Source organism: Mixophyes fleayi, chromosome 1 (assembly GCF_038048845.1).
Source record: "Mixophyes fleayi isolate aMixFle1 chromosome 1, aMixFle1.hap1, whole genome shotgun sequence".
In the NCBI taxonomy this organism is placed as follows: Eukaryota; Metazoa; Chordata; class Amphibia; order Anura; family Limnodynastidae; genus Mixophyes; species Mixophyes fleayi.
In genome coordinates this window covers 423,615,288-423,629,027 of record NC_134402.1, presented here as the reverse complement: position 1 = coordinate 423,629,027, position 13,740 = coordinate 423,615,288, and positions in this window count along the sequence as shown.

Below are 13,740 nucleotides of genomic sequence, written 5' to 3'. Positions count from 1 at the left end.
TAAATATACCCTTTTGTGGTGGAATTTGGCCTTATGTATTCGGTGTGAAAACTCACGCAAACATCTTTGTTCCTTATGGAATTCAAACTCCGTCGCAGATCAGAATGAATTGTCTGTCATTTTCCCAGCTCCACCTATAGACTGTAAATACTGCAAAAGGCGAAATTTAGAAATACAGTGCAGAATACGATTACATAGAATGGGGAGGCAATAGTGGATCTTGATTATTGTATCTCTGAAATTTGTGTGAAATTCCACTTCCACTAGTGCCTACAGGCACTTCCACTAGTGCCTACAGGCACTTCCACTAGTGCCTACAGGCACTTCCACAGGACAAAGGAGCCTGTGCTATTGTAACCCTTCACACGCACACTTTAGTTTAATACTTTTATGGATTGTTTTTACTAAAATATCATTTCAATAATTAAACCCTCTTTGAAAATAGTCTCACCCATTTTATTTCAAGATTTTTCTGTAACCCAATCAGTGTCCAGTCAGCGGTGCCACTGGTTTCCGATGGGCATATAAAAGAGAAAGAAGTCCCTGGTTATAGATGGGAACGGCTGGATTTCACTCATGTTCTTTTCATTGATAAAGAAAAAGTGGTTCTAGGTGACCATAAAACACAGTCCGTCTCATTTACTGCTGGAAGCACATTTCTGGTTTGAGTAGGTAACACCATACGTGAATTATGGTAGCAATACTTTGGCAGTTGATACACAAATATGTTTAGAGAAAAACATCAATATTACTATACCTGAGCTGTATACTGAAATGTAGTGAGACACAGTACAATGCAAACAAGGGGATACCATACATGAGCCTACATAATTCCCAGGAATGGTAGAATTCTATTTCAGTACCTCACCATCAATGTGTGAGATTACTGTGGTGCAGCAGACAGTTTAAGATAATACAAAGGGTTGTAGTTGAAGGGTCCTGTATTGTCTTGAAAAGTACTTGGACTACAGCCTGTGTTTATTAGCAGTAATTGTAGATAAATAACATACAGAGAGTAAACATACAGAAGGTTGGATTACTCATGGGGCAAACTAGACAACTACCCAGCTGAATAGGGGCTCACACACACTCTCTATACACTTCAATATCATCATCACCATTTATTTATATAGCGCCACTGATTCCGCAGCGCTGTACAGAGAACTCACACACATCAGTCCCTGCCCGATTGGAGCTTACAGTCTAAATTCCCTAACACACACACACACAAAGACTAGGGTGAATTTCTTAGCAGCCAATTAACCTACCAGTATGTTTTTGGAGTGTGGGAGGAAACCAGAGCACCCGGGGAAACCCACGCAAACACGGGGAGAACATGCAAACTCCACACAAATAAGGCCATGGTCGGGAATTGAACTCATGACCCCAGTGCTGTAAGGCAGAAGTGCTAACCACTAGGCCACCGTGCTTCCGATACAATACTATAGTGTGTTCACAACAACAGAATGATCTACATTTTGTTCTGAACTGGACTCTAAAAATCCAAGGCAGCTATTATTAGGTGCTATATAAACTGACTTATATTTCCATACCTTAAAGATGGGCATCCTCCTCCTAGTTCCTCATGTTTCCAGGCCTCTCTCAGGCCCCTGATTGTGGATCCGTATTAGACTGGAGGACAAGTTTAGAGGTAATTTCCTAAACGCAAAATATACAGTGTGATATATGTTTCTATTTGTGTGAATACACCTATTTGTCCACCTTGCTCATAACCAGCAATACGCCCGCAGCAGTCCTCCGTTCTTCATGTTGGATCTTCCTCCATAAATAAAGATTTTGCTTGTGCAGCCTGATACGTATATAAAATTGGGACTGACACATTGGGGGGTATTCAATTGTTAGCGTTAACGAAAAAAAACGAGCGCTCAAAAAATATTACCGTTATACGGTAATATTGTGCGTGAAAAACGTTAATACGGTAGTTTACTCGCGGACTTTCAGCTCACCGCTCCGGCGAGCTGAAATTCCGCGAGTAATTACCGTATTAACGCTCAGATTTTTTGAGCGCTCGTTTTTTTTCGTTAACGCTAACAATTGAATACCCCCCCAAAGCGTGCTTTCTGCAGAGATGCATCATTTCTGTGCCTTGCCCTAAATACATAGGTGGCAATCAACGGCAATAACATTCGATTTTGCTTTGGGGTTAGAAGAGAAAAGTAACGAGCAGCAAAGAACAAGATGTAAAGGAGCAAAGACAATGGCCAGGAAGACAGAAGCCTACAACCTTGTTTCAGTGGTTCATCTAGTTCAGAATAAAGTTTATTTCGGCACTTAATCCTTGAAGCTCTGGTGTAAAATCAGAAAGGATATCATAGTGTACAACATGTGGTAAGTAGATTACATTTTTAGTAATGAAAAGCACCCACCCAGCGCTGATAATATCAATGCTTTGGACAATCTTACACCTACAATGAAGCTGAATTCCGTGCAATGTTTGTCAGGTGCCAGGATGACAGTGTCTCTTGTGTTGTCTCTCTTCGTTATATCATTTGGCTGGACCAATATGCAATATGTAGTACTTTCTGTAGCTAAGTCCCATTGTCCTGTAGATTGTAAGCTTGCGAGCAGGGCCCTCTTACCTCTCTGTTTGTCTGTATTACCCAGTATTGTTTTATTACTATGCTTGTTTTCAATTGTAAAGCGCTACAGTATATGCTGGCGGAATATAAATAAATGATGATGATGATGATGATGATGATAAGCCTTTAGCCAAAATGCCAATTCAAGAAATTTTAAAAACTCATTTCCCTGTCTATAGTAAAGATTACAACAAACCTTTTATGAACTTTCTTTCTCCGTAGTCATATGGGAAAAGTACAAATATATCAACATTTCCTGCGTCAGTAAATTTAAGGTCGAAAAAAGATCACATTTTAGTGAATGAAAGGAATAATCTCACAACCCTAATTTAGAAGGAGCAAAAGTATTGAGCGTAAAGATTCAAAAGGTTTCTCTTTATGCCAATCTAATAAGTAATCTGTCACCTCACTTTATATCTGCTTTTGTATGTTCTACCGCCTTAATCTCAAGGTGAAGTTAAGGACATAAGTAGTGAACGTATATAGGTGCAGACGCAGGTGCACACTTTAAGAACTAAGACCATATTTATACATGAGACAGATATATGTAAACTGTGCAGTAATATATACTCTAATAGAACATCTAATAAGCATGAGGTGCTTAATGCACATTTTGAAGAAACTGTGAATGTGTGCACCTGCATTTTCATTGCACTTTCATGTCACAGCAGTGTAGCATATTTTTACATATTTTGAAATTAAGGTGTGTTTACCAATCCCCCTCCCTCCCCTGGAATTTTGTATATTTTGAAGGTTGTGACTGTCTTCTATTGGGCCCAGCATTGTCTGGTTCCTACCAATACTACTTGTGGGTTAGAGGCCCCACCTGTACTGTTACTTTTTTTGATTGAAAAAGTAGCTTTATTTTGCAAAAAGTACAAAAAACACATACGGTACATTACATTCCAGTGTACACAGTACACCATAAAACATAGTCATGCATACATTTTAATACAATACAAGGTATAAAGTACAAGATATAGCATCCTACACTATACATAAAGTACTGCACTAACCATTCAAACTTTAAACGTCATAACATATCAGAAAAACTTTGTATGTGTGGGGGAGGTAGGTGAGAGGCGAAGGGTGAGGAAGTCGCGAGCTATCTCCTCTAAATACTGCAGGAAGACAGCAATGCAGACAGCAAGAGGAGTCGGACAGTCAGTAAACCCATTAAAGTAAGTGAGTGGAGCGGTGGAAAGGGAATGGACTGATGAGGGATGATTATATGGAAGATTTATCGGGCATGGTGATATGGGGGATATTGAAGATTGATGGGGATATAATTAGATGTTGCATTTATGAAAGAGATGATATGAGACATTATGGGAAACATGATATGAAGTATTATTATTTATATGGGAGGATTGATAATGATGATGTGGCGGACTGATGATTAAATGGGGGTTGATAACATAAAAATTATGATGGTACTAGACACGCCACTTTGGGAGCCGTTCAAAATTTTTACGTGTGACCCACAAACATCTAGTTACGCCCTGTCCGAAGGAATGCATTACCTGGCTTTCTGGCTCTGTGAAACCCCTCTGGTACTGGTGTTGTGCAGTCAGTTACTTGGGAGCCATGTTGTTATGCGGTACCCGCTTAGTGTTGCCCTCCTCCTCTACTCCATCCATGGTGTGGGTGAGGCATCTGCAACCAGAGGGTTCTTGAATACTCAGGTGTTTAAACACAATTAGCATTAAGTGGTCAGTAGTGGTGCGCAGTGTAAGGTGAAAAAAATGTTGGGCGCAGACCATCTCATTGCAAAAATAAACAGCTTTTATTTTACAACGCCTTTTCCTCCTGCACATATCATAACGGTTGCCATGGACATGAATTCAAATGCCAACTACTCCAGCACAGATCATAGCGGTAATCAACGCAACTTCTCTAAACGCCTCCAGCACATATTTTTGTGACCCCTTGTCACCAGCTGTGGGTCAGCGCAGCAGGAGTGTGTCCAGGACTGATGCCCCTATGACAGTATGTTTAATATCAGGTAGGACAAAACAAATGTCACTTTCAGGTGCGCAACTACAAATTTCTGAGCCCCTTAGCAAAATATTGAATGGACCCTTATTTTATCAAACCACATCCCAGCGCTGCTTTATTAGTAAGATTATACACCCTGCTGATGTTTGGGTTGCAATAGCGCTAGTTTCACCATAAGAATGTACATGTGTGAGATAATAAATATATCATTAGAACCAGTGATGGAAGTGGTGAATACAGTGGTACGCCATAATGCCACTTCTGCTTTGATTGTAAAACTGTCAAATTCTATTGACTTACATTCCCATTAATTTTTCATACCGCCACTTCTAAATTTCCACTTTGACCACTGATTAGGACCTTGCTTATTACCAGACAAGACGTTAATATCTAATAAAATAATGGACGTTGCATGGTATGGTAGAAATAGAAGCACAAAGGTAGAGCAGTCCATCACACGGACACCATGTCCCTGTGTTGATAGTGGTCAATATCATCACCAACTGTGTGTACCATCATGCATGGCAATGTTCCAATGGATTTTAATATGATCGTTATGGGGCTTTACAGGTTTTTTGTTATATTTAGCGTACACCATTGAGAGAGTGTAAGTGGAACGAATTGTTTTTTTTATTAACACAGTTTACACAGGTTCCAGGATGCAATAAATGGTAAAGCGATAAGTGCAAGTCAGCAAGGTATGGCAGTAATAGCAAAGATAACTCAGTAAGCCACAGATGCAGAGAATGGACAATAATATGGTTCAAGGAGTCAGTGCTGAGAGGCTGGATAACAAGTCTGATTCTGGGGCTGGAAAAGCAGGCAAAATGACAGTAGTCAGGGTACCTGGATAACTTAAGAGTCACGAGGCACCTGATGAGTCACGTGTGAGAGGACTCAGGTACTCAGGAGACACAAGGCTCTGGATGAGTTATGGATGTCAGGACTCAGGAGGCACGAGGCAATGGAGGAGTCACGGGTGTCAGGACTCAGGAGGCACGAAGCACCGGAGGATTCACAAGTGTCAGGACTCAGGATACTCAGGAGGCGCAAGGTACAAGCTGGCAGACAAACAGGAGACTGGATCAGACACGGTGGTGTAACTACTGCAGACACAGGAGCCAGATAGCTGGATAGCTGCTACCTACTGTAGATGCTAGATTGCTTGTGGAGCAATATACTGCAGACACAGTTAAACACAATAGTCAAACAAGCCAGGGATCAAAGCCAGACGGTTCACCACGATACCAGGGAGAAGCAGATGTCACAAGAATGCCGAGTCAGGGGTCACAGGAAACGGTGCCAAAACGAGGTACAAGCAGAGGTGAAAACCAGGAGATCAATCAAGGATAACTCACAGGAAAACCAGCAGAGGTAATGGCAACAGATGAACTGGCAAAGACTGTTGAGGGAGGCAGTCTTTTATAGGCCAATGACAGGTTCTAAGCATGCCGGGGAAACGAGCTTAGCTCTAGCAGGCAGGAATCCATGTACCACAGTGGCCCCTTTGGTGGAACAGTGGTACTGCAGGCTGGATACATATAATGGCAAAGTCCAACAAAGTTATTGGCAGACAGGAGCTGCAGGAATCAAGACTAGAACTTTCCTCAAGAAGGTGGACTGCAAATCCTATATTCCGTTCTCCAGCAGCCATCACAACAACTGGCTACGAAATATACCAAAGGGCCAGTTCACACGGCTTTGGCGGAACTGCTCCACTGTGGAACAGAATGACTTGCAGGCTACAACACTCAAGAATAGATTTCACGAAAGGGGCTTTAATGTACAGCTTATTGAACAGGCATACATTGAGATACGGGAGACAAACACAGATAGAAAACACAGGGCCCCAGGATGTCTCCATACAGCTCCCATTTATTACGAGATTTAGTAAGGATACAAAGTCGAAAAGATCATAAGGAAACACTGGGGAATATTACTGTGTGATGACCAAGTGAAAGAACTATTGTCAGAAAGACCCAAGTTTGTATGCAAAAAAGCAGATAGCCTTAAGAACAGATTGGTCAAGAGCAGCATCCAGGACTAGTACCCAGAACATCACAGACACCTGCCTGGGGGGAAATACCAGTGGTTTTTTACTACCCTCACCCTAAACAGAGCACTAAACTTATTAAAACTTTTAAATCAAACATCACAGATGAAGTACACAAAGTCTGTGATAAACTCATTTGTGATAGCAAAGGAATCATTTATTCACTTGAGTGTCCCTGTGGTAGACAATAGGAAGGAAGAACTGCAATCTACACGCAAGGATCTCTGAGCTTCAGAGAAACATTAGAAAAGGGCTTGAGGCACATAGTGTTTCAGACTATTTTGCAAAGTGACATGGAAAAGATCCCTCATTATTGAATTTCATAAGGATCTGCAAAGTTCAGAAACCAAGGAGAGGGGGATCTATATAGGTCACATATCTCGGGAAAAAAGCAAATGGATCTATGATCTCAGCACCCTCACACCGAATGGGCTAAGCATTGATTTTAAGCTGGTCAGCTTTCTTTAGAGATTTGCCCATGTACAACATTAACTTTACCCCCCTCCAATACATACAGGAATATATCTGACTAGCTTCCATTATATATTTGTTCTGCATTTATGAAGGACAAATACGCTTATGATTATTTTTAGGACTTCACACCTGAGTACATAAGGTTGTGACTATTTATTATTACATAATAAATCAGAGAACATTATTTCTTTACTATATTTCTGCATAATGTACCTATATCAATACATTTATTTTGCATTTGCTGCCTATATTGTTTTGCTGACCAACCTCTTTCTACCATCATAGAAGAGGATTCACCAATCATCTGTTATTAAATGGTCTTTAGCTCACAGCTGACTATCTAGATGAACAGCCAATCAAATTTTAAGAAGTTTATGACCACTCTATTTATAAGGACCCTAAATCAATCTACTTTGCAAACAATCCTGAGGAAGCCAATTCTTTGGTGAAATGCGTTTGTATGCTATATATATTATTCATCGTACCACTAAACACCTCTACAGAACCGTAACACTCATATGAAATACCGACAAGAGTTTTCTTTAGATAGATTCACGCAAACAGTTCATACACCGCCGGGAGTTTGGAACACATCTGGAGGCAGAACTACCTGCGGCCTGATCCGGAGGAGCTGGACCGTGGACCGGGGACCCGGAAACTACACCCGTGAGTGGGGTAAGTCACTCCGCTCAGGCTCCTGCCATTTTTTCTGCTACTACCTACAAACTTTATGCCCGTTTATTACCTGACAAAAGGACGTGCCTGACAGTTGGAAAAGTATGTTTAATCTGCACCACTGAATAGGGTTCTTTGCAGTAAGAGTAGTGAAACTATGGAATGCACTGCTCTTGGCAGACACCATAGCTATATTTAAGAAAGTACTGGACTGCTTAGCAAAACAGAACATACAGAGGTACTGGCATTCAAAACAGAGGTACTGGCATTCAAATACACACAATTGCATAGTGACCCAGGGAGTTGTCCAATTGTAGATATGGAGCCAATAATGAGTTTTCTCCCTTTTTAAAGCAAATTGAACAATGCTTTTTTATTTTGTTTTGTGTTGTTTTTGTCCAACTCTAGATCAACTGGGGGTTTTGACAATGAAGGTTTGAATTAAATGGTCACATGCAATTTTTTCAAGCTAAACAGCTATTTAACTATAATTATTATTATACCAAATTCTATCTAGATCTGCTAACTAATGACCTATTCCAATTCACGGTGAAAGAAAACTGACTACATTGTTGGACTTGTTTCACTTTTCTGCCACTGCTCGGTCACTAATTATAGCTAGCCAGCTTACTGGACAGTTGTGAAGAGATCATTACAAAATAGACTGTAAATAAATGTTAATGCTATAAATAGTAAATTAGATGCAAAAACTGTTCAAAATCACATAATTTTAACTATTGTTCACAATTTTAAATTAAATGCAGATCCAAAACCAAAACCTTTCAGGATTTTTGGACAAAACCGGAACCAAAGCACGAAGAAGTTTTAGAAGTAAAAAACCAAAACACAGGGGTCCGCGTACATCTCTAATCCGGGATGTGTATTATGACGCATACTGATAGTGTTCCCTTAGGAAGTTGTTGTCAGCATCAGGAGGGGTGTGATAGAAGGTCCCTGGTTATTTGGGAATTACTGTACAGCAACAGGAGGAAAGCCCCCTTGGAACGTACCCCCATACCATGAGGTGGGGTTACTGCAATAAGGCAGTGTGGCTGCAGTTGTAGAGGAGGGTCTGTGATGTAGGAGATGGAGTGCACGAGAAGAGGGCAAGAACCTCTGGTCCACGCCTACTGTGAGCCTGTACTCATCATTATTCTGACTGATTCACCCACATCACTGGATATGTGAACTGCCAGTTTTGCCCGATTTCTACTAAGTATGTACATAAGGAGTGAGGAGTCTAAGTAACATGTAACATCTGCTAAAGAACTGCGCTGGAGGATGTTACGAGCCGCGGCAGTGCCCTAGCCGTCGCGACTCGCTCTGCCCAATCAGTGCATCCCGGCCGTCACCATGAGGACCGGGATGTCATTTCCTCTTCCGTCCCGACCATTGCCAGGACAATGGTCGGGACGCTCTCTCTTAACTGTGCTGCGTCCTGGCATGATCTAGCAGCCGGGGCGCGTGTGCAAGTAATAATCAATATATGTTTGGTGGCGCTGATTGGGGAGTACAGGGATGTGTTCTGCTCCGGGTGGAGTCTTGCCATTGGGGAAGGTTAGTTGTGTATTTGTTTATACATATTTCAGGGTATGTCTATGATCTATGCCAGCCCTACATTAGTGATTTATTAGCAGCCTCCTCAAGTTGATTCTCAGCCATGTGCTTTCTCTTTCCTGATTGGCCCATCATAGTATTTAAGGCATTGAGGGCTTAGTCTCCCTGTCAGTTATAGCGTCTAGTTCCTGTTAGTTTGCCTGTTCCTTTTGTTTGCTAAAAAACTTTGGATTGATTCTCTGTGTATGATCCTCTGCTTGTTTCCTGGATTTTTGATTGTTTGCTTGTTGCCCTGACCTCTGCTTAGTTATCTGCACCCCCTTGCTGCCAGCCCTGACCAATTGCCTGTACCTTACCACGTTATCTGCTTTGGACCCTAGACTACGGTGTTCCTGACCAAGCCTCCTTGTCATCAGCCACTTTCCCACGCTGCGCTACATTCATAATCTTGTACTACGCTGAGTGTTAGACCTGGGGGCATCGGAGTACCTGTGAGCACAACGAGCTCTACGGGAAAGGCGGCTGCTATAGGAGAAGACCTCTACATCCTGTTCTACCAGCTCATGATAGCAGCCTATAGCCATAACAGAGGAGTTTGACATTAAGCAATGAGTGTAACCGTCATGCTTTTGTGATGGAGGAGAAGGCATTTGCATTAAAGTTTATTCCATGTTTTAAATTGAGATGGCCTGACATCCAATCTTTATTTAAATTAGCGCTGCACCATGACTAGTGGCCACTCCACACTTCACTGTATCTGTGTCTAAATCCCTTAGTATTCTGGGGAGCCCCTGGTTGTGGAGGACACACCCACGCCATAGTCAGAGCAGAATATAAGGGCAACAGCGAGTGGGGTACCACACAGCAACAGTATACCCCAAGTATGTGCCCGCTCTACAAATGACCAGCAGGGGTTTCATAGCTCTATCAGATGCTTATGAGGGTAATGTGACTGTGGAGGGAAATGTAACCAAGGAGGAAAATGTGATTCACGAGGGCATGTAATTCACAAGGGAATGTAACTAAGGATGGAAATGTGACTCAGGAGAGAAATGTGATTCATGAGGGGAAATGTATCAGAACATGGAAATGGGGAGAAAAATGTGAATTTCTTTTGATTATTTATGATATAAATATTTCTTTCTTTGCCCTTTTCCATGACTTACAAAATATGTTTTTCCATCCTTTCTTATGAAAATAGACATTTTAATAGTCACTGTCTTTTCTCTTTAACAGGATACTTTCCATTGTTTTCAATGCAGAGCACTGATTCAGTCAGAAACAGTACATACAAATGATAACACTACATATATTTTGAATATTTAATTAACATGTTCCACTTCTGTGTATTTGTGGGTCCTTATGTACAGAAATGCACCTAAAAATGGGATTTTGTACCAAAGTGTAACTGGAAGGTGCAAATTTTTCCCCTTTAAGAGTAAATAATGAGGCCTGGTTACACCACCTGTAATACTGGGAATGTCTCCCTAAATGCATCTCCTCCACTACCACTGGCTCATTTTAATCATCCTGCAGCCCTGAATGGTACTTTATGTGTTCAGCAGGTTGTAAAGGCCCTAATATTTCTGATCTCCCAGGCTGCCTAATCTGAATACCCATTCAAAAATATTTGCTTTTTCTTTCAGTTGTGTATATTCAAAAGTTATCCAGCAGATGGCGCACAAGTATATGAAATGAACATATGCTGAGACCACGTTGGTAGCACTGCATAGCAGTCAGTAACAGTTCCAGTACTTTTTTCATGTGCTTAACCAATGGATCTCAGTACTAATAAATAATATAAATATTATATGTTCACTAATGTTTAAAGCAAAACATATCTTATTGACAGGTTGTGGTTCTCTGAAATAAGGAACATAGTAGCATAATTTATTACACAGCCTGTCTTGTCTCTGGATATGTATGTGGACATGTATGGTATGGTATGTATTTGTTGTAAGGTGTGGCTGTCATAATGGTAACAAACCTCTTTGATTAAATTGAATGTTTCAAAACTGATGTCCACTCACTTCCATGATTACATCAAGAAATAGGGCTGGCAGGCTTGGTCTTCTAAATCTGCAGTCACATTGTACTGTGTACTTTATGTAATCATGGAAGTCAGTGGACATCAGGGAGTAAATGTATTAAAGTGCAACAGTTTTGCATTTAAAGCCATTGCCGCTTTAAATTTCCCCTGCAAAGTCACCGAATATCGGTGACTTGCAAATTCCGCATTTTAATACATTTACCCCCAGGACTATCTTTATTACACGTCACACTTCTCTGACGCACAAGGCCTGATTAAGGGTCTGGCCACCCTACGCGAATACACCCATAGCATGCTTCATCCCCACCCCTCAACCAGGCTCTGGCTGGCAAATGTCAGCACAGGCGATGCATGATCATTGATGACGCGGCCGCATGGCGTGTCACGTGATGCGGCCGCCTGTGCGCTGACTTGGCCGCATAGCGTGTCTGTGGATGCATTATTGAGGTAATAGTGCATCCACGGGGGGGGGGGGGGACGACAAATAGCGGTCAAACTGAGCCCCTGGCCCAGCCTGCCCCTGACCTCAACAATGTAATACTCCAAAATATGAACATTCAGGAGTACTTCTCCAGCATTCAAATTTAGGCAGATTGTACCATTCTCTCTTACCTGTTCTTGCTCTTCTTTCTTGCTTGTTCTTACAGCTTTGTTGTCGTCTTGTTGGCTTCTAGAAAGTCGGGGTCCTGCTTTAAAATATGCAAAAATTATATTGCAAAATATTAACAAACCCTTAATGATTGGGCTCTTTAGATCAATCACAGCACTCCATTATGTCCAGATAAAGTACCCCATAGTACAGGCATATATAGACAGTAAAATAGTTGAACATTTGTGGTCAAAGAGCAATGATTAGATACAAACCTCTACCAGCCCCATCTGACTTGTATTCAGTATTCTAGTGATCGCTGAGACCACAGTGAGCATATATGTAACCACCACACAATAAAGAGATTATGCATCCCCCCATAGCTGCTCTATTTTTTAAAATATCCTTTCGCCATTTTCATTACTTCCCCTTCAGCTATTTTATTGACATAACCTATTGGCAGATGCTTGTACTAGGTGTCAGCAGAATGTGAGAAGGAGATGAATCCACATGTTTGTAAACTTAACCAGGAAAATTGGCTAATTTCTTAAAAAGGTTTCAGTGAAGTATATCTATCATGTAGGTAAACAAAATGGCAAATACCCTTGTGGAACACAGGTATTTATAGATGTCACAGGTTGTACTATGCACTACACATCCATGTAGTACTGCTGTATATCACAGCAGGGCAGACACTGCACATCCGTGTCCGTTGTCTATCCCTTACTAAGGACACATACGCAGCTCAAGGGAACGGAACCCGGCGGCGCCCCACTTCTGGTCCGGTACTCTCAAGAAACCAGACTAAGAACCACTATCTCATTTGCTGTCAGGCTGCCTGCCTACTATAGTAATTGTCGGGGCCGCTGACTTTAGACCAGGGGCGCCACCTATCATTATTTTATGCATTCTATCTCCACATTTATTAAGTGATCCTCTCTGAGAGCCTTGTTTAGTGTTTTTAAATGAATGAAGCTTAGCAAATAATTATTTACTTGATATACTGACTACACACTGGTAGAAGCCACCATATGGTATCCGCTACTGGTTAATTAGCAGCAAGTAGTAATACTGATTTGCATAACATTTTTAAGCTTCGATATCTAACCATTAGTACCATTATATTAGGGCCACATTCTACAAGAGTCTATGATTGGAAGGAGGTCAGCGATGATTGAATAAAGCTGAACACACCACTCTAATGGGATCAGTGAATTCAACAAAGAGAGTTGCGACTTTAATGTTAATCTAAATTGTAACGATACAAACAAAAGACCTCTTGGGCTTTATAGAGGAGCTCTTCTAAAGTGTTCTGCTTGTAGAGTCTTAGTGCAGATACACCCTGACAGCTGCTGGTAGCTGTGGAAAAGGATGCCTCTAAACCACTTCAAATATGTAAGGTAAATCAAACTCTACACTATTATTTTGTCACACATATGTCCTCCACCTGTTTATCTGTGAACTAGATATAATGCTGTATAAATGTGTAATGTATGCAGACATTCAGCTGAATACTTAGTTCTTCTCTTAGGGTCCTGTGAAAACCACTCCCTTTGTCACAATATATATATATATATATATATATATATATATATATCTCAACAACCGTGTCCAAACTACTATATCTCCACTAGCTGAAATACTCTGCGTTGCCTGGGTTTAAATCTTCAAAATATTATGTTATCAGTGAGTTGGATGTAACTGTCAAGATTTTAAAAATAATTTGCAGCTAAGATGTCAACCA